The sequence below is a fragment of the Amblyomma maculatum genome, chromosome 1 (assembly GCF_055883805.1).
Source record: "Amblyomma maculatum isolate TAMU_Amacu chromosome 1, ASM5588380v1, whole genome shotgun sequence".
Classification (NCBI taxonomy): Eukaryota; Metazoa; Arthropoda; class Arachnida; order Ixodida; family Ixodidae; genus Amblyomma; species Amblyomma maculatum.
The window spans coordinates 379,566,080-379,590,661 of record NC_139344.1 but is presented as its reverse complement, the minus strand read 5'-3'; the positions used below and the strand labels follow the sequence as shown (position 1 = coordinate 379,590,661).

The window sequence follows — 24,582 nt, the reverse complement described above, 5'->3', positions numbered from 1 at the left end:
ACGTACTGAAACATCGCGTCCTCTTACGTAATACCTTTCTCTATGGGAATTTATTACTTTCGTCTTGGAGAACTATGGTTGTTTTGCAGCCAGTATAGATATCTTCCAATACTTTCACAAATGGCCCACCTGATTTCACAGTGCTTGCATGACTGATTAAGTTTCGACTTAGTCATATGCTTTCTCCTAGTCCGAGAATGCTGTGTACAGCGGCTGGTTATATTCCGGGCACTTTTATATTACCTGGATGATAGTATGGATATGATGACCAGGACTTATAACGAGTTAGGGAATATCAGAAGGCAGTTATTGGGCGATTTCGTAGAACGCACTAACTTACAAATCATGAATACCTTCATCAGCATTCGGAAGAACCGGAAGTGGACATGGAAAAAGCCTAACGTGAAAACGAAGAATGAAATTGGCTTCATTTTGTTTTTTAACTCTGGAATTTGGCAGGATGTAAAGGCAATCGGAAAGTCTCAATGCAGTGGCCATGATAATGTCACAAATTATTCTGAATTTGAAGGGGAACGGAGTAGATTAGTGAAAGAGAAGTCTATCAACAAATTAGCTGTAAGAGAGAAAGTAGAATAAATCAAGATCTCGCTTCAGAAAAGATCATCAGAGCTCACCAGGAAAGCCGACCTTAGTGTAGAAGCATTGGACTATAATTTCAAGGCTGTCGGATTCGTTACTGATCACGCGATAAAACTAGGCGGTAGGATAGTTGGAAAGAATACCAGTGAACTATCCAAGGACTAAGGAGGCGACAATTTGGTTAAGAAACAAATATATGCACTGAGAGACAAGGCAGGCAATGGCGTTGCTAATATGGACAAACAAAGCCTAGATTTAATGTCGTCGTTGTGCGCTGCTCCTGCGTACCGTTAAATGCCCCCCCCCCCCCCCCTTCCTACCCCCCATGCGTAGACTACACAGGTGAGCGCGAATTACAGGCTTAAGACGGACGACATTCACGACTTCTGGGTGAGGGGTTGTGGAAAGAGACTTGGGGTACAGAAGCATGAATCGCAGGTGCCGGCGGTGAGTTGCCGCAAGATGTGGTAGGGGACCACTTAGCAAAGCAGAAGGCTCTCGCACATGCCCTCAAGTAGGGCCGGGAGTTAGAAGAGTACGTGAGCCAGGAGGGTAGCGGGCATCACGGTGCTGAAGAGGGAAGACAGAAACGGTTCTTTTGAGAGCGCTGAGATGCGCCAAGTAGATCTCGAGCAATATGACGGGCGGAATCAGCGCGGGCGATGGCATCAGAAGCGCAACTGCAAGATGAATAGTCAAAAAGCAGTGAGGTGTCGAAGGGAAGTAAATGGTTGCCGCCGAAAAGTAGATAAAAGGTAGAGTATTCGGCGGTATCATGACGTGAGGAGTTATAGGCGAAAGTTATGAAAAGTTAAAAGACGTCCCAGTCACGATGACGGTCGGAAGATGCATTAACATCATGTCGGTCAGTGTGCGATTAAGGCGCTCAGTATGACCACTCGTGTGTTGGTGGTAGTCAGTTGCCAACTTGTGATGCGCAGCGCATGAGCGGAGAAGGCTAGCAGGAAGCATACGGTCACTACGCATATCCACCTTGAGGTATTGGTGTCGTACCCGGCACTTTCTCACGAAATGTAATGAGGCACACTCTGATGTATAGCCGCAGCAGTTCGCCGTCAAATACACAGTCGCCGGAAAAACACAGCATAGCCTAAGCGTCGTCGTTGTCCTCTGCTCCAGCACATCTGCGTCGTCTCCGAGACTGCGAACCGTAACAATATGTACGAAATTCACCATGACATCGACGGTACCGCAAGCTTGGAAGAAGGCTAACATTATCCTAATACATGAGGGATGGGACGCTGACTTGAAAAATTGCAGACCACTCCGCTTACTATCTGTTACGTAATCGATAATAGAATCAAGACAACCTTAGACAGCAATCAATCAAATAATCAGGCAGGTTTTCTCAATGAGTATCCTACCAGCGATCATATCCACGCTATATATAGGTTCACGATATGCTGAACCTCCATGCTTTTTAAGCACGAAATCTTTTTTCTCCCGTTGTCAACGACAATGAAGGGACGTCGAAATAAGACCGAGAGCCAATATTTGGGCATTGATTCCCCTTCATTTTGAACCCGAAACGTGAAATTCCAGGCATCGAAAGAGATATAGCGAGAAGAGTTCTGCACTCCCTTCCGAAGGATGGCGTCACAGTCTACACACTCGCGTGCAGAAACAACCCGAAGCCGACAGTCGGTTCGAAGTGCGTTCGGGCCTTTGGAATCAAATCTGTCACTGTTTGCGTTGTCAGTAATTGGCTCTTATCTCCTTAGCAGACTGTTGTATACACACTCGGGGAACAATCGATCGTGCTGCTTCTCCTATAATTCCTGTCGGTCCAGGTTCTCTTCGCGATCGCGCGCGCAACTGCATCGTAGTGCATTGCAATCACACCAAGTTCAGAACTGCTCAAGCCGAGGAATAAAGCCTTACAAAAGGACAGGTAGGAATCGTCTTCCTTAAAGCGATAGCTTTTCAAGTTATACTATACAGCAGAAGACTGCTCGTCCCTACCGACAACGGCATAAATATGCGGCCGCTCACGTAAGTGACAAGGCCGGAACGGACGGCAACCACCAAGCTAATGGCGCACAATCAAAAGCAGTCACTTCAACGTGGCAAGAAAAACCTACGAGAGACGCTGAGAGTGCTGCCTTGTTCGAAGAAGAAAAAAGGTTGAAGACGATGCGCGAGAGACAACGAAATACGTCAGAGACACAGCGCACTGCTCAGCTCGAAGAAGGAAGTGTAACCATTTTTTGCTTACATTTACTCTCGATTTCGGGATAGCCATTGATATCAAACGGAGGCGAAAACAAGGTATCCGCGTTTTGTTCGATGTCAGTGCAAGTTAACGAACTCCATCTGGTCAAAATTGCCGGAGCCCTCCAATGCGGCATACCTCATAACTTCATATATCCTGAACTTCTTTTGGCCGTTAAACCTTTTACGAACAAACCAACCATTCACTAAGTACATTTTTTTTTATAGCCGACTCTAGAAAAAAGCTGCTGAAAGAGGTAGTGAACGTCGGATCGCTGCGCATTTTCGGAACAATATTGGCTTTACGTACAATCTTGTGTCTACGATATTGGTTCTACCTGCAATTTAAAGAGTATTTGCCCCCTCCCCCCCCTACCGCCATTTCAACCTTGATCGCTACGCGTAACTATTCTGTCTCATCGTTTGAACTCACCTGCCGACGAAAGTAAAGGGAATTCTGGCAGGGTTACTGGTGAAACAGGTCGCTTCATGCTACATGTGTGGGGTTTTGCTCCCAGAAACGTAACAAAGGGCTGCAGAACTTACAAAAACAAATTACTGTCAGCAGCCTACTTCTGTGTTTATTTCCTCCTATGGTGTATTGCAGCGAGTGCCAGTGTAATTCTCTTTTTTTTAACTCTTATCATTCGGCACGTGTGGGGCGTTTGTAGTTTGGAGAGGAGTTTCCGGTATGTAAACGCTGCCTGGAAATGGCAATGCCATCCCTGCAGGTTCCTGGCTTCCATCAGATGGCTGATACTCCGTTGTTCTCTGCACGAATTGTAAATATTACATCTTACTGCGTTAGCGATGTGTAGTTAGGTCAAGTATTGTTATATCTCGATAAATTGCATTTTGTTATTACTGCTCCTCTCTTTAGCCTCTTCAAACAGATACGTCTTCAGGAGTGCAACATCGTATTTCCGCTGGTTCTGTGCATGCAGTTACAAATGCATTTTTTTAATGTTCAAGAAGTTTTATACAGACTGTTGCAAATGCTGTTGTCAACGTGGGAAGCGCTCTTGTTACAAACAAAATAGCACACATTTTATTACTCGACTAGCTCGTGTTAGCTTTGTTCAGACAGAGCCTTTGATCTGTTGTTGTTGTCGAAAAAGGGTGCTTAGCTGGCGCGCGTCTTGAGTTAGAACTGCATGCGTGAGGGGACTGCATGTGAATTTTTTAAATGCCTCCATGTATTCGCTCTTTAAGGATGTGTAGAATGAAAGCCATAAACAAAGTGCCTACGTGCGTTCAGCATGGGCCAAACGTCAGACTTGCCGCCAAAAGGCAAACAAAAACAGGCTTTATGGATCACGTGTTATAGCGGTGCGACCTAAGCACCACTACTGTTACTCAGGCAGCAGTAATTGCTCCATCCTGGGGGATAACCGGAAAAAATGCGTGAAAACGAAAAAAAAAAAAAGAACTTCGTCCTTCTCGTGCGGAATTTGTGTAAGGTCGCTTACTGCGGTTAACTTTAGTGCTAACGTCCCCGCCCCAGGTATGGCCTTCAGAGTGTTAATGCTATAGGAAGGAAATACGCGATACAGTCTGCTGAGGCTACCTTGTACGAAAAATAAAAAGACGAACGCACCGAAAGATGTCACGTCAGCGTTGTGTTATGCATGATTTGCTGCACGCTGGTGCGCGCTTTGTGTTGACCCGAAGGCCCGCTGCTTGTGTCCGCCGCGCACGGGGAAAAAGGCACACTGAGTGGAACGAAGGGCTGAAAAACCGCTCTTCGCCTGACAGGGTTGCGTGCTCGAACACTAGGCTTACGTTACATCCAAGTTTGTTCACGAAAGCTGAGAGCAAGTCGAGCTCAGGTTTCCGTGACGAGCGCTATTCTCCTCTGCGCTGTCTCCGTGCCGAAAGCTTCTCTAATGGCACGTATCCCCCCTTCGCTGACCGTGTTGTGTTGTGCTGTCTACCTATACTTCTTTTCTGTCGTGCCCCCTAAGTAGAATTCTAGCCAGTCAGTCACATCCTTCGATAGATCAGCTGCATGTATATCACTGATTCTCGGTAGCACATCTGAAGCAGGGGAAGTTTACTTCGACTACCAATATCTCAAAGCAGCCCTATAGATCCCCTTGGCTATGGACACACGAGCACGCTCATGCAGACGACCACTGTCATCGCATGCATCGAAAACTCAGCTTATATTTCTAATACAACTTTACTTTTGTTCACTCATTTATTGGTGATTAAAATGTGCTTACTACCACGCGGGCCGTTTGGCATCTAATTTTGCTCTACCTTTGTACTTCTCTTTTTCAGAGTGTTTTCCTTTCTCTTTGTTCATTTGATCAATTTTATGTTCTTGTCCTTGTCTTTATAATATTCATGCATGTGCACCTGTAGTAGTCCCTCCCTATACAACGCCTTCTGGATAAACTAAACGTGGAAGACATTCCACTTTCATATTTGGTTGTACACTACGAGTTGCCCTGAGTTAGAGCTATCGGACTCCCGATTTCAGTAGAAATTTACTCTTATGTTGCCACGCTATTGCATAACCTGCACCTATCCAGGGACCACCGCGGTTGCTCAGTAGTTAGGTTGCCCGGCTGCTGAACCACAGTATCCCGGATCGTTACCGACCGCCGGCGGATGCGTTTCGATGGAGGCGAAACGAAGAGGCGTCCGTGCTTTTTGTGATGTCAGTGCAGGCTCTCATTTTGCGCTTTAATTCCCACCTTAGTGTCTTCCCTTATAGCGCAATTCTGGTGCCTACAGATAAAGTGTGACAGATGTGCATTTCATTTCCTGTAAACCAATTTACATTTACAATGTATTGGGGAGGGAGCATAGTTGACTTAATTTTTAGTTAAAAAAAGCAACTGTAAGTTATCTTCGAAAGTGTGAAATAATTTGCTTTTTTACAATGCGTCTTCTTCTTATAGAGACGTTACAGGTTAAAAAAAAAAGGACATTAAGAACGCTTCCGTCATTCGCCAAGCCTGGCTTCGAGCCCGTTGGGTTAAGGGGGCATGGCACCCGGAGACACGACTTTACCGTTTTTAGCAAATATCGCAACTTCTACTCGATGCGAACTATTGAAATTTTGCACACGTATTTAGATGTATTTCTGCTTGTGTCATCTGAAATGTCGAATAACAAAATTTAATACCATATATTTTGTAAAAATTCAAAGTTTACTTCTGTCAAGCAGCATTTAAAAGATAACTATTTGTTCTAGAATGACGGAAGTGATCGCAAATCTTCTTTGCAACGCAGAGTTTTGACTGAACCAAAACAAATAAATTTTCTTTGCTGCTATCCAGAAATATATTTATATTTTTTAATATTCTGCATTCTAACTAGGAGCCTTCGGGATGAAGGACGTAGTAAATATATAAAAAAAAAAAAAACATTCGTTCAAAAGCTTGTTTTATGTTCAGTCTGCGATGACCACCCGGGAATCATTGATTTAAGTTTAAAATAAAAGCATTAATTTAAAGCTGATAAAATGTTCCTTATACACGTCGAAACAGCTTGTCTAAAAACCTTGTTTTAAAGATTTCACTGCTCGTCCATCCGCCTAATATGCACCTTGGGCAGGATCATCTGCATCATACTTCTTTCCGTTGCCTTTTCTGGCACTTGCCTTGGCCTTCTGTCATTGTTTGCTTTCAGGAGAGATCCGAAACTCAGCCTTGACTATTCGAGCATTGACATCCGATTAAGGGTTACTTCGCAAAACACTCCTGGTTTGATACCTACGGCTTCAAAAACTTGCTTCTTTGCTTTGTTGCGATCGTTGCAAAAGCAAACTGCAGCATACACAGTTGTTTTACTGTGCAAAAGCCTGCAAATGTCGTTTTGGACCACCAGCTCCAGTTCAAGTTATCGAGGGACTCGTTACTAGTCCGTGTGTCCATGAAGGCATTTCCTTACAAGCTCGGGTGCTGCAAGAGCTTGAAAAGCTTGCTTGATGCTTTTCATCAATGCTTCCGCAACTGAGTGTTTCTGTTTGTAGTTTTATGGAAAGCCTAGACCGAGACTATGGTTGTAGCCGTACCACGCAGGTTGTCTTGATGGACCCAGGCCATAATTAAGATTTTCATCAGTGAAGTGGGCGTCCACCAGTGGTGCGATTTTTGAATCGCTTACAGAGCAGCTACGAGCACTCCACTTTCTGGATATGCTCTCTGTATGGGGAAGTATTTTTTTTTTACCTTAGTTTTGAAAAAACGTGGTTTTGCACACATTTTGCGTACCATCCCCACTTAAGACGGGTTAGTGCCGAGAAAACTGGATCACCCAATTTTCTTGAATTCTTTTTTATACCCTAATATTCTTGTTTTAAATCCCAGTGACCTTATATTTGAGTTTGCAACGTAAGTTTTGCCCTGTTAGTGACTAGGAAAAAAAATTGCGTTCTATTTTCATAATAGTTTTCGCAGCTGAAACTAATGAATACGGTTTGTGTTTACGTACAGGTATGTATTTATTAGTATCGCAGATGAAAGGTCAATAGTGCATTTCAACGTAACAGCTACGACCTCCAGAAACTAATCTCATTTTCAGCAGAGTGTAAATATTATTCTTCGGGATATGAAAGGATGTAATAACTGTCTCAATTGTAGATAAACGCTTCGACTGCACCTCCGTAACAGGGTAGTGGAAGAAGAAGGAAAGGAAGAGCTGCTGTGGTGGAGGGCTCCGAATTAATGTTCGATCTTTAACGTGCAGTCACATCACAGAGTACGGGCACTTATTTAGTTTCGGCTCCATCGCAACGTGGCCTCTGGGTCCGGGAAATGAACCTGGGACATTCGCCTCAATAGAAGAGGGAGGAGGAGGTACCAATTTTATTCAGAACAGAAGGCTGTGAATTCTTCCCTGAACCCTAGGAAAACTTCAGTCATGAGCTAAGAGCAGAAAGCTTTTTAGTGTTGCTTTCTTCTATTGAAGAAAATACAACCTTGCTTGTTATAATCTGTTTACCGAGTAGCAGCAGCACTCGTATAAATAAAGCTTGATAGTTTTTACACACTTTACATGTTCATAATTGTTCATTTAATTTATTGAATGAGGCTACTGTGACTCTACCCTTTTTTTGGCTCCCCGAATTTCCGATAGGCGTAGGATGGATCGAAAAAGAAAGCATTTTTTTTTGCAAAACAAAACACACAAAAAAGACACAGCCTAGTCTTCTCTAACAAACTTATATGTTAGTGATTAAAAATGTCAAAGTCCAATGCCCGATTCTTTTTAAGAACAATGCCAGAAAGTGCTCCTTATTTAGTATAAACACTCACTCGCAAATGAGTTTGTTTCCTACTTTAGCCCTGGTATCAAATTTACCTGTCAGTTTGTAAGCAGGTCTTAAAACGAACGCGAAACGTATACGCTGTGCTGGCTTGCTATATTCTCGTATACTTTACGTTTTCCTTCTTGTTCTAACGAAGCCAGAACGAAAACAATGAAACACATTCTGCATGGTTTGTTAAGTTCCGCTTTGCTTTGCACAAATGTCTGTTTTCTAAAAAAAATGGCTTTTGTAGATGCTTTTAAAAGTGCTTACCAACATTTCTGCATTTTTTTTCTTACCCCTTTTCCAGCCTTGCGTTTTCACTTTGTGGAAAACGTTTTCTAACTGGAAACACGATTTTGGCTGAACAAGTATGCTATTTTCCTCACAGGTTACATTCCTGAAAAGGAAAGTGAGTTTGTGCCTTGCGTGGGAGCTTTATGCACCGCTAGCAAAAAATAAAACGCGAGTGAGATCAAGTACGATGCGTACAAGGACGCTATGAAGAGATAAGTATCACCTAGTGGAGAGGAAAGTTTTCGTCCATTACCAGCACTCTTGAGTTCTAATTGTAGCTTGTTTTTTTTTTTTTTTTTTTTTTTTAAGCGCAAAATGCTAAGACGATTAGACTGATGGACTATGTCTTCCTTTTGTCCTCCGTCGTTTTTTTCCGCGGTTTTAATTGAAATATATTGGAGCCTTCTACGACCTGGTACTCACGCCACCAAGGAGTGAAAAATCTCGGTATTATTCACTATACCTCAACCACAATTTACTCGTTTTCTCTTGTTTCAACTGCCTTGTTCGGCGCTGACAGTGTGTCAGAATAGCAGCGTGTGGGGCGAGTTTGTGCATGATACCTAGAACAGCGGCGCAACGCGGCCTTGCGAAAAATGAAAGTGTCAGCCATTGCTTAGTAGGCTTAGGTTCTTTGGCAAGAGTCAGGATAAGATTGCCCGTGAAATGTTTGAGGCGTATTGAATAAACAATAAAGGCAGCACATGTGTCAGTGATACCTCTCTTACTTTACACTGACACAAATTTCCATTTCTTGAAGGCTGTTTTTGCGAGGGATGTATGATGGTTTTTTAGTTTGTGTCAGAGTGGCGGAAGTTGTGGCCATCTTGGTGTCCTTGTTTCGACAATGTGAGTGGCGGACTTGGACTTGTGTTCGTTGGTTTGACGCTACCTTGGACGATAGGACTACTGACATTTATTGTTGGCCAGATATATCTGCTTCGGAACGAAGAGGTGTGCGAATGTGATGGGCTTTAGTGCGGAGAAGGAAGTTGTGCTTGGGTGTGAAAGAGTAAATACGGGCTGCGTTGTTTGTATTAGAGTTGGTAGTGGTGCGCCAGGTAATGGTGCGCCAGTGGTGCGCCAGTGTGCGCCTAGCAGTCTCAGGTCACTGCCGCTCGCGGCGGGGACTAGCCTGCCACCGCATTTTTATTTCTTGTGGGCCGTCATTGCACCCGCAACTGTTTCGGTGGTGGACGACGGCTCTTGCGAGGCGCGTCTTTCTGTCTCCTTCTTCTTTTTTTCTCTATTTTCTCTTCTGTCCGCACGAGGCAGCCGAGGTGGCTCAGCTACTGAGTCAGCAGCAGGCCCGCGTATTTTTTTTTTCGTTCTTCCTTCAGTCGCAGCAACAACAACAAGAAGCGGCGAGCTCTCACCTCTGGGCCTTTCTTCGGGCTGGTTTCGAAGGCTGTAGATCAAACTGTATTAGTTAAAATTCGCATGTATTAGAGGAAAGATGTCCCGAAGAACGTAATGTGAGAAGTATACACGCGAGGTAAAGTCCTCGTATGGGGTTATACAATGATAGAGGATAGGTGAAATGATCGGACACTGATTGGTCGGAGCTTTGTGGGACCTTACGAGATCTCGTGACTTTGAGGCAGTTTCAGTTGGGGCAGCTACTGTGGGCAGGGGCCTCATGAAACAATCGGTCCAAGGGGAGCTTTGGATACTGAATTGGACGCGATAGTCGTAGGTCGCGCATACACATTAGTACAGCTGGAGTTAAACGTGGTTTTTAACTATGTCAGCTGGTCCCACGTAACGTGTGAGTTGGATCCATTCACGAAGCGGATACATAACATCGGTAATTTAAATTGATGTCAGTTAAGTTGCGGCTGTGTCACGTTTAAACATTTAAAGAACTCATTTATTAGGGCAGGCCACCTGAAGGACTATCTGAATCATTTGAAGAACGCAGAGATATGGAAATACAAAATGTCTCAGTATGAAGCGGTAAAAACTTCAGATCGTGACCACGCCATCTGACGCATTTTCTTCGAGAAGCCAAACACGAGTGCCGCAGATTGTTTTCAAGGTGATAACTCACAACGATGCTTCACCGCAGCTTGTGCACTGTGGGGCTCGTGACGGCTGGCTCAAGATTTTGAAATATCTGTCCCCAGTAAAAAGGAAACCATTATGACCTTTTCTTCCTTGTCAACAGCTGGTTCCTACAGCACAGATTGCAGTGATCCTGCTTTCAAACCTGACCATATTCCAATACACGTTCTATATTCTTATACAGGCTCTCTTAATAGATACCTATGTCCATCTGCAAGGGCAGCGTGTTCTGACTCCACGTACTCATCTCGGCGGGGAGGGGTGCCAAACCTTAAAAGACAGAAACTTGCCTCTGCACTCTCGTGCCTCATGCTAGGCAGGAGAAAACTCCGCAAGCGGTTTGGCCAGAACCCGATGGTGCTTCGCGTGCCCGTTCGTTTGCTTCGGCGTACCGATAGGACGCCCACACCTCCTATTATCCTCTGGGACTACGACACCAATTCGGCCTCCGTGTGTCATTTCCTAGATGTCAATGCTGATCATACAACTTTGGAAGGTCTCCTTGAAATATAGCGGCAACTGATTCCCTCTCCATTAACCAGTAATTCTACTATTAATTAGTAGCAAATGAGCGTTTCTCGTGCGGAAATAGCATAAAATTGCTCATCTGCCATCTTCCATGCTGCGGAACAAGACCGATGGCACACATTACCGCGGTTTGGTTTCGACAACAGTGCCGCTTAGAATATAAATTGCTGCGCTGTCTGCAGATAAAGCATTGGCGCATATTCGAAGCCGCCCGTTCTCACCAGAACCAATGGCCCGTAGTGGGCGAATTCAAGGGCCATACCAGCGTAGGACCAGCGTAGGACCATCGCTACCTAAGATTCTCAGAACTTCGAGATTTCATGGTAGCGTCCACGTTCTTCTCAAATGATTGCAGCCCACGTGACTGAGCTGATGCCTCCTTTAAGGACTACCCTGACTTTCCCCAGACTGCCGCCGAGCTCCAAAAAATGCCGCAGGCCCGCATTAAGACCTCTGTTTTCATTCCCTGCCGCAAGAGCATCGTCTAGGTACGCGAGCACACCTATTAATTCGTATAGCCCCGTACACATTACACGCTTTACACGGTAACAAATAACTGTCGGTGCCAAACCTCCAAACTGTGAACACTTGTAGCAAAAGAATAACCGCTGGGTGCGAATGGCTCAGAATAGACTGAGACTGGAAGGAGCAAATGGATTCTCCCTCCACTACCTTACCGTGGCAGATGTTAATAACTTTCAGCTATTTGTTTTTCTGGAGGAGGGAAAGGGATTCTTTCTCCGAGAGTCTCATATTTGTGCGTCGTAATGACCACAATGCTAAGCACATCTCTCTTGTACGGTGCAACATGAAAGTCATCGGCCACAGGCAGCGGAAAGCTTCAAGCTACGCCAGCTGCTTTCACCGTTAGCTTGTAATCGTCGCAGTTCCTGATCGATTCCTCGTCTTTCATAACTTCTAAATACAGCAGTGTTTATGAAATCAAAGCATTAAGCACGGGCGTACAAAAAAATTCTCAGAAAACTACCCTGCACTCTGAACCTTGCTGCGGGTGCACCTGGTAATATATTGCGCTCAGAGTACGACTTGTTTCGAATTTTTTTTTTTTCATCCCTTTCGACGTGCACGAAAAAACAAATGGTCACACAATACCACTTTTTTCTTTGGAATTCATATTTTTGGAATATGCAACATGCAGTTCAGGCCACACTTTGCCGATGAGAGTTGCCTAGCGGTTGCGTAAAGCGGGCTTGCGATAAGGGGTCCTGCTTGTGCCGCCATATGTGTCTCGAAATGGTTCAAAAATGTAGTACTAAAAATGTGGCCATGAGCAGAAAGACTGACTGAGTAAATAGTTATAGCAATCAAGGTAATACACGCTGTTGTGTATGCGTTAGTATTAGAGTACCTCCGCCATTTTCTCCTCCAGCACATGGCTTCAACGGCTAGACGTTAGATCTGTGCCGGTAAATTTGCTTTTACAATAGGTTTGTAGCATCGCGAGGATTTAAACGTGGTCTTGGTGGATGGTAAACAGAGCCTTCAGGCGGTTCGCTTGAACGTGACTGGAGGACTTCGGAAATTAGAGGTAGCTATATGACTGGTGATTGACCGCTCGTAGGTAGGAGGTGCCCCATCTGGCTTCGGAGAGGTCCAGAAGGTAGAAGAATCACACGCCAACGGCAAAGTCCGAGATTATTTTTCGCTAACTGACGGTGTAGGGCTAAGGCATTATAAAAGTCAGTAATGGCGCTTTCCTTGGCCTAATTTAGTAATAGGGTTGTTGGATAACGAGCGAGTTAATTGGAGGAATATGAAAGACGCGTTTGCCTTGCAGTTGGTATAGTCTGCCTGATGATGATGACTAAGTTCAGCCAGTCGCAGAGGAGCTTACTAATAGAAAGAGCCTTTGTTATTACTATACATTTTGTCATAACCTCTTGCAGTGCCTCAGTAAATGCAGACACCATTACAGCTGCGGTGTTCGCCAGTTGAACCGAAAAGTTAGCGTGCCAGTGCGCTGTAATTTTTAAGCTTGGCCCGAATCCTTCCATTCAGCCATTTATCATAGTCCAGTATAGCTCGAGTGCATAAAATATATTTGATGCAAATATGGCACGCATCCGTAGTCGTTACGAAGTTGCAGAATCTGTCGATTTGGTACTGCGAACTTCTCAACCTTGGCTGCAGTAAAAGCAAATCTCGCAGGCGCCGAGTGCAAGGATTTCTTTTTTTTTTTTTTTTTTTTTTGCCATGGAAAAAGATTGATCAGCTTACAGCAGCAGGAACAAATTTAAATGTTTCGATCTTTCTATTGCCGCCCATTACTCGAAATGTCAACAGTGAGTTTGGCGATTTAATTCCTGCATTGACAGAGAAGACATTAGTATTCCTGATTCCCTTAATTCGAGAACTAACCAGTAGTGGTAGATCAGCGGCTGTGGCGGTGTTCGCATTGTGAGGCTCAGTTAGCGGGATAGAATCCCAATTGCGGCGACTGCATGTGGCCTAAACCGGAAGGGGAAAAACTATTGTAGTATTGTGCAACATAAGTGCAGGTGGAAGATTACCGGTCGAAGACAAGGCTGCACAAAAAAGCATGTCAAGCCCTTTGTCAAATGCGCCACAGGGGTTATTTACCAAATACCCTTAACCTGCGTAAATGTATACGTTGGACGAACTAGGCGTTGTGTCAACGATATCGCTGCAGAACATATGCGCTCTCTAAAGAACAATAAGAATTTTCATCTACCTGTTCATTGTAAATCGTGTGATTTCAAGACAAATTTGTCTTGTAATCTTTGAAGTTTAAAGTTCAAAGAAATTAAGATTGTAGGCAGGAGCAGGAATAATTTGCATTTGAGGTTGCAAACTCGCCCAATTCAGCATTCCTGAGCAGGGATATTCTTGCCCGATAGCTGCTCGAAGCCTCGTATATAAAAGACTTGGTTCGAAATGTATTAGTGAACCATCTCTCTCGCTGTATGGTAGTGAAGGTCGATTGTTAAATGTTGGTAGGTAGGGTTGGCCTAAAATGATATGATGACTTTGTTGCTTACTTTGTGAGAGTATTTGGATGTTGAAGAAGAAGTTTGTGTATGGTGTTCCGAGAAAGGAGTTGGAGTCAGCGTCGGGGAAGAAGAAGAAGATTTGTGCCTATTTGTGAGTATCTTTTTGCGCTATTAACCTTTCCTTTATGTGGCTATACACCAACTAGCCGAGCAATGAGTTTTAATTGAGAAAATCCTTAACCCCCGGACGTAGTGTGAGATTGTGGCATGAAATTCAACTGATAGCATGCAGTTCTTCTGAGAACTGCGCCACTGTAAAGTATCTGTGCAATAAAACCTTAGAGATAGATTAATTTTGTGCCTCAAGACATTATTTAATTGGTACAAACCGTACAGGTCGCCCACGAACGAAGATAGAACAGTTACATATTGATAGTGGCTTTGAGATAATTTGTTTAATATACGTTATCGAAATAACAGAGAGCGCATGACGTTACCAGTCTTCTCTTCGTTTACATCATGGTTCCAAACCACCCAAGTTTGTTTCTCGGGAGAGGGTGGGGATGGGGTAGTAATATATGGCCAATTCCCGAATTAAAGGGTAAGTATTTAACCTCACACCTAATGAAGACTTGTCTTAAAGCATAGAACACGCTGTAGCCGGGCTGTGCGTTTCCGCTGTGCGGAGGATCAGTATATCGGTGGTCCTTCTTCTGTTTGAGACGGATCGCAGGATTCATTGAGAAGAAAGGCGTTGAGGTTGTTGGTGCTCTAAACGCTAAGCAAATATTTATCACGAAAGAGTAGTGGAAACGCCTGACTCAGCACATATACAGCCCTATATTTTCTTTGATTCCGAGCGTGCACTATGAATAATTTCACGGCCCCTGCGAGCTGGTGGAGTGACTTCCACCAAAGGTAATGGCTTTGTTAGAAAGTTACGTTTTAATATCTGCCACAGTATTTCGACCTCAAGCTGTCGGGCTGAATTCGTGCACTCAGTCAAGAGTAGCTCACGACGTTGATACTTGGTCGGAACGGTGATGCGAAAGATAAGATTAAAGAAACTAGAGCAGACAGTTTTGTTTGCATTCTCAGTCACCCCTACGACACGCAGGCACGGTCATACGGCATGGTCAAAGCGTTGCTTTATATGTGGGCTGGTAGCTTACGCTATCGCGGCATGCCTTTAAAGGATGAGCTTAAGTGTCCACAATAATGTATCACCTTACACTGATAGGGCGTGACAGGGGAATAATGTTGCATGCAAAACAAGGTTCCGCCGTTGCTTTCACAATTCAGCTAGGGTTAACCAGAGGTAAACCTCAGCCAACTTTTTCTACACGTCAATTGTTTCTGCAGCTGACGTTCCTTCTTCTTTCTTTCTTTCTTAGCGCACGCTTTTCAGTCACCTGTACAAACTCGAACACTTCATTTCTTTTCTTGCAACTTTTACAGCTTTTCGAATTGTTGATGTACGCTGCGAAAATGATCGATGCGATGCTTTGTCCAAATGTTCGCGCCAGAGCGTATCAGTGGCAGATCACCAGAGCTTTCGGAAAGCAAATGGCCGGTGCAGTTTTGTGCAGAAATTAAGTGGCGAAAAACCCTCCCACTTAAGTCAGATTTTATATTTCTCCCGCCGTTATTGCGAATCTATGTGGCATGAAAAACAACTGGTGTTCTGTGTCCGCGATATCTGATTTCCAGCAGTAGAATCCCAGGTGCGGCAAAACAAAATCCATCTCATCTGCAGCTAAAATCGAAGAGTGCTGAGAGTGTGAGTCAAAGCAGGGTGTTGGACATTTCGGTTTATATATATCTCATAAAATTCACCGAACTGTTTACAGCTCATATTTTAACACTCAAATTCTCTCAAAATGAAGAGTTTGTTTACCAATGATTAAATAAAGCCTGTTGTACTTTCTGGTGTACTTGAATAGGAAAGTGAATTCTGATTGACAAAATAAAGCATAGTAAATGACACGCGAGTCTATGTTTGGTGTTGAGAACTAGGCTGACGTTTCTTAATCATTGGGTTGTCAGGCTGGGTCGAGCCTCAGGACGAATCATCACGCGTCCTTCGTGTTGAAGAGAGCGATATAAATGTTACTCATTCGTGGCTGTAGTCAGAAAATCATACTCATTCATGGCGCTTAAGCATGGCTTTCTGTTACTGTCCTGCATGCAGTTTAATGGCATCCTTAGTTCTAACCGCTCTAATTGGGTTATAATAGTTCATAAACAGTACATGGCTAGCCGACGGCAAGGAAGTGATGCTTTCCAATCTGCAGAGACTTGAAAGGCAAGACAAAATTACCTCAGATTGCACATAGGCGCTTGTGCTACTGTCGCATGAATCCCTTGGTTTCCCTAGTTAATTTCGATCTTTCTCCGAGTGTAACTGGCCCTCAAATGCCTGCTTTCTACGTTTTGAACAGTAAGGGTAGTGGCCTTTTTTACCAGTTGAAATCAAATATTGAGAACGTAATTTGGAGTATTTGTAATCGGTTTTAACCAAAGATTTGGTAACCCTTTATTACAACTGATATATGCGTCCGCGACCTGTACGAGCAGCGTAGCACAAAGAAATTTTTCAGCAGTCAGTTGTACTAGAAATTCACAGAAGGTTTGTTGAAAGCATACGTGTGCTGGATTCTCAGCTGCGAACAAGTACCAAGTAATTATTTCATCATTATCTTTAAAACACTGAGCTCGTAAAAATAAAAAGCAGTGCATGATACTTTCCTCGATACAGCGGCCAGTGATATCCAAAAACCGGCGGGTAGTTTGCCGTGATTGTTAAATTTCTTGAGCTTCGTGATTATACTTTCTGTGTAGATGCTCTACATGCCTACTGTACTTCTTGTTCACAAATACCCTTGCGATTTTCCTGGGCAACTATTCGCATTAAACAACACAAAGGAGATTTGCACCTCGTTATCATACATGTATGGATGCAACTATTACTCACTTAAACGAGGAAAAGAGGGGGCAATTTTTTTACGTGTTTGTTATTTATCGCACAATCACATAGAATATAATTTTACTGAAGACAAAAGAGAAGCGGAATTCCACCGCTGATGAAAGGGTGATCTGCGGTCGTCGCATGTCGTTTTCTGTCTTCTCTTAGAGGGGTATGTTGTCCGGAACCGTTGCGTAGCTAAATATCCGCCGTAATATAACTATTGACGCAAAGAAACCTCTCTCCTAGCATTTTCCTTGTACCACTGAATTCTGGCGTATTTCATAATAGGACAGTTAAATGAATGCACTTACCTTTCTGGCGGCACCCGTCCGGGATAATTCCTTCCTCTGCTTTCACTTCCACCGATCGGAGTGATTCGCCAAACGGTGGCCGCGTCAAGCTGCCTGCCGCGCACCGCTGTTGGAGGAAACAGAAAGCTAAACACGCTTTCGGAAATCAGAAGCCCCTTGCCAGCTGTTCCTGCAACGAACACAACGTCGGGGATTCAAAGCGGAGGGCGTCGGAGAGAGGGTTGCAGAGGACACGGTGCGGGACTGAGGCAAAGCCGCGTTCAGATGCGGTTATTCCTCAGAATAAAACGACGGACGGTGAGTCGAAAGCCACTGCACAGACACGTTTCCGCATAGACGCAGTCAATCTGAGGCCACATAGAGCTGTCAGGGCCCGGCTTCGCTACTCGCATGAGTGAGGGAAGAGTTGCGAACGTGAGGGAAGCGGCTGAATACATTTGCGTGCCTTAACGCAGGGCATCTTTTGTCGAGAAGAAAGCGTGTTCTGAGGCTGGGGCAAACTTGAGTGCTTTTAGTTTGCATGAGTTTCCGTATGAGTGAAGGACGAGTGCTCCGCCCACGGTGAAGTAATTTGCCTAGGGCGACCGCCTTCGAGATCTCTTCAACGTGCGCTGTCATTGAAGCGCTGCAGGCTTTAACTTCGACAGCCTATTCCTGACACGCCCAGTGCGAGTATTATTGGCATAGAGGATGGCTCGTTGGTGGGCGCATTGCATAGAAAGGAATGCTCAGAGGTATAACGGTTCTCGCATAGACGCTGAGGTCTGCACACGTGTTCTCTGAGATAACCTGTTTTCCTATTTTTTGACCGTAGAAAACTAGCGCTGTTCATTAAGTCGCCATTTCAAATTCTCATTTGGTTTTTCGCTGTTTCACGCTAATAAACAAACTAAACTATTGACAGTAATGTGAGCGATATCCAGCCATGTTAGTAAAACAACCACTCTTTGCTAGCGTCTAAGCCGCCATGAGCTGCATATGTTTCTTTCATAAACGTAGCTCTTTCCTGCTCTCTCATAAGAATTTATATTTATGCTTTTTAACTATAACGGTATCGCATTTAGCTATGGGCGTCAAAAGAATGAGGTGCACCGCACTCTCGTTGCTCCCAAGCGCAGTGAAGCGGTTAGGTTTGGATGCAATGCTAATATCCGGTGGTGATGGCCAGCGAAAAAATCGTCATGTAAGACTAGGACAGGCTAGTTGCAAGTATATAGCCTGCCATTATGAAACAAGAAAAATAGGAAATTGGCTTCCATTCGCTAAATGCCGAAGCGGAACTTCAGTACCATTGCTTGAGAGACCAATGCTTGCAATGAAATAAACATGGAAACGATACCTGCCTTTCTGGCTCCTCTTCGGCGTGCCTTGCTTGTATATCCGAAACTTAGTGGCAGTTTCAACCCGAATGTACTAAGACAGCCCGGCCGAAGTCGATGAAAATAAATGGAGGCTTCAAATTCAATCCTTTCAGCCGTCCGTCACATACGTCTACGCCCAATTCTATGATCCATGTGCCCTACCCGTATCACAGCGTGGCATATCAAAAAGCCCCGCTGATGGAGATTGCGCAAATTCTTTTGTTCTGAGCTGCGTTACATCACTGATGTCGTTGACCTTGAAGCTAGCTTACGGCCTTGTCGATACCCACGTCAAGTGCACGAAGCAAAAGTGAGCAGTTAGTTGGGGCTTTCCAAGCTTCCCAACAAAACGACGACCTACTGAAACTTGCCCCAATAAGCACCGTGTCCACAAACTCCGCCTGGGTCTCGCACGTGTAGCGAGCGCCCGTTTCTACGCGAAAACGAAAAAAAAGAAAAAAAAAAGAGTGCTGGATTTTTGTTGTTCCTAGTGTAACTATGTCCCAATGCAAAAGGTCGGAATAATGTTCCTTTGGCTGAACGTTGTAGAGCACGGAGCAGCTGTATACATGAACGCATGCCTCCTAGCGCTTGGTGCTGTGCTCTGCGTGCACCTGTTTTTGGCACGAACGGGTCCCTGGACTTTGTTCTGCAATGCCTGTGCTAGTGCAACGCCATGGCTTCTCTGTATACCACTTTTTATTTTTACTATTATTTTTATTACTTTTTTTTTTTGTGAGAGAATGGCGTGGTTTATGCGCTGGCAAATATCACCTGAAGCAGGCTCTTTGTGCGAGGGCCGCATGCCAGTTCGACAACAAGTTCAGCGCTACATAGCAGCGTGGGACACCAATTTTGATCATACCTGTTTGTTTTTAGCATGTCGCTGGCATGTCGCTGGTAGGTGGTGCTGGAAGCCCATACTGCCGCGTACAAACTGAACTTAAAGTTAGCTGGGGTTACTTTTGGCATGAGCTGCGGACTCGGGCCTCTCCTTTCACGTGATTAGATGATATGAGAATCAGTCTGATAGGGCACTTGCATTCACGTACTGCTAGGCCACACTGGCACGTTCGAGCCTTTATATATGAGCTGATAGCCTACGCTATCTCGTCATGCCCTTGAACATGGAGCTTAAGCGTCCCAATATTTTTTTTCTTTTTTAATTGTTTGAAAGCCCAGCGGCTATCATAACTAAAAAATTTACTGTGATTCAGCACTCATGTAGAACTTAGTACATCATGCTAGATCAGTGAATAATTAGGAGATAAATTCAAAGAGATGAGATATTGATACGAATATAAATACCATTCTCTAAATGTAAATGGCTTAGTCAAGAGATTATTCCTGGAAACGACGACGCAGATTTCAGATTACTGTTGCGCGTCGTTCTTGGAAGGTATGTTGATAAAAAAAAAGAAGGCATTGTCTTTTCTATGAGGGAACCGAGTATCTGAACCAAGTCAAGGACTGTCCCGCTATGCCTCAGGGGCACCTGGACAATGCGTCCAGCTGTCGGCGAGGCGTAGCCGCTGACATAGATTAACTGCATCAGGTCACCGATGTGCACTGAACAATAACCTGAACAATAAGCTTTCATTTACTCAAAGAAAGACGTGCCTAGATAATGAAATATCGCATATGCGAAAGTGTCGCTTTCTATCCAGGTTACAGGGTCGAACAGTTTATCGTCGACGCGACTGCTAAGAAGTAGTCCATTTTACTGATTCGGGATAGGTCTCTGCATCAAAAGTGGAGACTGATGTTAACCCATTACAGAAAGAACTGACGAAGAATCTTGGCACAGAACACCGATTTTTTATTACCCCTTAAACGGTAGCCCATAGCAACACTCACCATTGTGGCACTGAGCATCGGCTGGGCAATTAGAAATCTCTTTGGCGGACAACACGCTTGAATGGTTGGCATGCTGCTTTGTGCCAGTGGCTATAGACATCACTGATGAGTCTCGAAATCTTGGAATGGAAGTCTAGCCAAGGCGACCAAGAATTCAACGGAAATGAAATACAATACATATTCATGAAAGCTTGAGCTCCGCCTCTGAAGGCATGGCACCACTGCGTTGATGGTCCCCGCTTTCTGTTCCCCTTGTGGATATTTGTTGGCGCATATTCATTTTATTGCGAAAGCAATACTATGCCAGGTTTCGGCCCGTAGCGTAACCCATGGCCGCAGTCACGATTGACCTTGATCAGCCGAGGAGGAGCAGGGGGAGGAGGAAGAGGAGGAGGTGAAGAAAAAGATGAACGCTTGGTCACCCGCAGCTAATGCTTTCACTCCCTATTCGGTTCAGCAGCGTTGAACCCTTCTCTTTTTTTTTTTCTAGTTCTTAATCGCGAAATCCTTACCGCCCCCTTTGGCCAAGTTACTAGGGCATTCGTGGGCTGAACATCAGAAAGCGCGGTCAAATATTGGTCGTGGCGGTAGCTTTTCGACGGAGGCGAAAAGCAGTGCGCCCGTGTTCATTGACATGTCAGCGCACGATAAAGAAACCAACCTGGTCGATATTTTAGGAGGCCTATAATAATGACGTCCCTCGTCGCCTGAGTCGTTTTGTGAGGTAAAATCCTGTAAATCATACCAAACTAAATTAATCCCTCAATTTGTTATTCTATTTCTCACAAACAGTCATCAGCAAAAGCTGTAAGGTACCACGTTATGTGGAAAAACCACCTAATATACTTACATGCATAATAATGTACGTAAATATATATACGAAGCTCTCCTATATAGGCCCAGCCGGTGTGGCGCAGTGATTACGGCGCTCGACTACTGTTTCAAGAATACGGGATCGAATCCCGGCTTCGGCGGCCGCTTTTCGGTGGAGGCGAAAAGCAAGGCGTCCGTGTGCTGTGCGATGTCAGTGTGCGTTAAAGAACCTCAGGAGGTCGAAATTTCTGTAGTCCTCCACTACAGCGTCTATCATAGCCTGAGTCGTTTTGGGACGTAAACCCCACAAACCAAACCAAACCAAACCAAACCAACCAAGCCCTTCTACAGCCAAGCTGCACAAATGTGCCTGTAGAGCATCCGCCTCGCATTCTAGCGGTACCAGGTTCGATCCTTGGTGCCGCCGCGCACATACCGGCTTTCAGTGGGTTCAAGATTTCATCCGGCTTCGTGCTCAGCCCTTTCTGGGGTGAAACGCTTGGGTAAAGGGTCATCGACTATAAGGACACGCTACCCCGATACCTGCATGACCCGTAGGGCAGGACTTGGGATCCGATTCCCACCCCCGGTGTCTCCTGCCATCTTTCCAACTCCTACCAATTCAGCCATGTCATGGGATCCCGCGAAGTTAAACAACTCGCAGACATTCAGTTCCCGACCATGTGAGCTGCTAGCTATCCCCTGGCATAGGTATGCTCGTGATATTTAGGTCATAACGCAGGCGCCGGATTTTCACCTGAACAGGGCCCTTAACACGGTCTCTTTAAAAGACGCAATCGTTTGTTGTGCTACTTCAATGGCTGCTAAAGAATTCCAGGGGGTCGAAATTTATATAGATCCCTCGTTCAAGGCGTTTCTCATTGTCTTGGAGGCATTAGCGATTTCAGAAAGGTAAACCTCGCATATTCATTTGCTTATCGGACTTTCTTGCCACGCGTTCGGACTGCACAACATGGCGCATGTAGATGTCACAGCTCTATTCAGTTTATGCTCATAAGAGCGGTCACGCTAAAATATCGCTCACAATGGTAATTAGCGAAGGAATAAGGAAGTACTGTTTCCGGGCGTTCTGTAGAAAGCTATCAATGAGTGGATGGATTTTGACCCACTGCGTTTATCACAGCTGCCGCCGCTGTCACAATGTGGCTCTTTCTACCTCAATGTATTTCCGCTCTATCTGTCGGCGTTGGAGTAGTTGCACGACTTGTCACTTGATGGCCAACATAATATCTCTGGTCCTCGTTCACAAGTGCTATTAAGTCATTCGAGTGAGCGCAGTACATGATCTTTTCGGCCGCGTTATTCTGCACGCTGACGCCAGCGCAAGCACATGCTTCAGGCTCAGGTGTCTACCTGCCGGTCACGTGATCCTCTCGTCGGGACATCATCGCGAGCATGCCCGAAAAGAAGAGGAGAAAAAACATATTCCCCCGAAAAGGGAAGTTGCTTAGTCAAGGAGAAATCTATGGCCCGCCTTGCGGTTGGGGCAAACATGACTTACACTAAAGTGTGGTGACGGAATAAGCCAGAGATCATCGAGCTGAGGGAGTTGTAACACTGCAGTGTTGCGTTGTGGGCGGCAAATGCAGGCTGACCGAAAATCAAGTTTTGTTGAAATGAAGCGTTTAGCAGCTTTGCTCTTACGGTTGAGGTAGAGAGTAAGATCAAGCCTGAAATAAATTTTTGGGTGTCAGTGCAGCAGAAAATGTGTAGTGCGGTAATCCTGACGACTGCAACGAAATACGAATATACTCAAGTACAGTGCAATCCGCACACAAAAGCGAAAGCTAGAAACACTGGCTCTACCAAGCGGCAGAATTCCAGAAGTCCTGATCCTCAGACCTGGGCTCATGAAATACCAGACCGGGGTTATGACTTCTTTACTGTATCAATAGTGAGGGATGTTCCAGTAGCATATCTGTTTTTCTGCAGTGTTAACGAGTCGAAAATTGACAATATCCTATATATTGCCGATTCCTGAGTGACCCATCTTAGTCTGCAACTTCCAGCGAATTCTAATAAAGAACGGCCTAGTCTTGCAAGTAAATCGTCATATGTGTATGCGTGCTCCAGATGGCACTTCTACTTCTGCTCGGTCCAGGTAGTTTACTAATGTTTGCTATTTGTGGTGAGCTTGTTATTTGAGACACACTCTAACTATAATCATGACTTTATAAGCGAACACTAAATGAGCTGAGCTCGATGGAGGCTGCGATACAAGGAAAGAGGTAACTAAGCTCGGGAGCAAAAGATCTCCTATGTGTTTAAATTTCCCACAATAGTCACCGTAAAGAGTTTAATTTTCCTCTCGGACCATAGATCGAGCAATTTTGGATGCATTGGATGCTTCAAACTGTTACGATATATATAAAAAACAAGAGTTGAAAAATTAAAGCATCACTTAGTATCACTTCATTTATTAATTATTAAAAAAAAAAATATGATTCTCTACCGGTTGCTGAGTGTAATAAGTTATGTTTTTCCCATGCAGTAAGGTGCATTTATGGCTACTGAATTTAAACATTTCACCGCCACTCTACTGAAACGCGGTACGTTCACAACGAGAGTGACTACTTGCCGCCATTTCATTGTAACATCCGACGAGATCCGCAACAGAAACGTCAAGTCGACACCAGTGCTGGCGAACTGCATTTTACTTTGTAATATTTCCGATTGTAAAAGCTGCTTCATTGCAAACTCTGGTCTTCTTGTTATAAAAATGATACAGCCTCTCGATATAGGCAACTTGGCTAGGCCTCAATATTAATTCATAAGCATTGTACGGCTGTGTTCGCTGTTTTGTGTCATCACGAGCTTGCTCCCACGATTACATTCGAACAAATGAGTTTATAAAAAAATAAATATTACATCACATGGAGCATCAAAAAACCTCGTATGGGAAATCAGGAGGTGCAGGTGGATTAATTAGTTTATTAGAGCCAATTGTCAATTAGATGATGAAATAGCCGGGATGGGGCGATGTCGACGTCCAAAAGAGGTCACGTAATATTCGACTTCCGGTGACGTAGCCCTAACTTCTGGTGGCGGAAAATTTGCAATGATTGAACGTGAATGACCGGGAAAGGGCATGATTTGGGTGCACAAAGGATGGGAATGGTTAGAACCAAGTACAATCTGAAAACTTTCGAGGGAACCGCAGAATCTACAGTGCAAAAATGCGAAAGACTCAGGGTTGCTGCTGCACACTATACGTCGTGTTCCCTTTGACAAGCACAAGCAGCGTTCCGTTGAACGCATCAAAGTCCACCGGCGTTCTGTAATTGATTTACAGGAA

General features: G+C 44.6%; 1 protein-coding gene across 2 annotated transcripts in view; it reads right to left on the bottom strand.

The window, feature by feature from the left end:
• Positions 1-17,534, bottom strand: part of LOC146208342 (MFS-type transporter SLC18B1-like) — a 50,953-nt gene extending 33,419 nt beyond the window's left edge. For both annotated transcript variants that reach the window (XM_084592812.1, XM_084592816.1), the window contains exon 1: positions 17,236-17,534. The gene's annotated coding sequence lies outside the window, so the exon portion shown is untranslated. The remainder of the gene's footprint in view (positions 1-17,235) is intronic.
• Between the last annotated feature and the right edge of the window lie 7,048 nt (positions 17,535-24,582).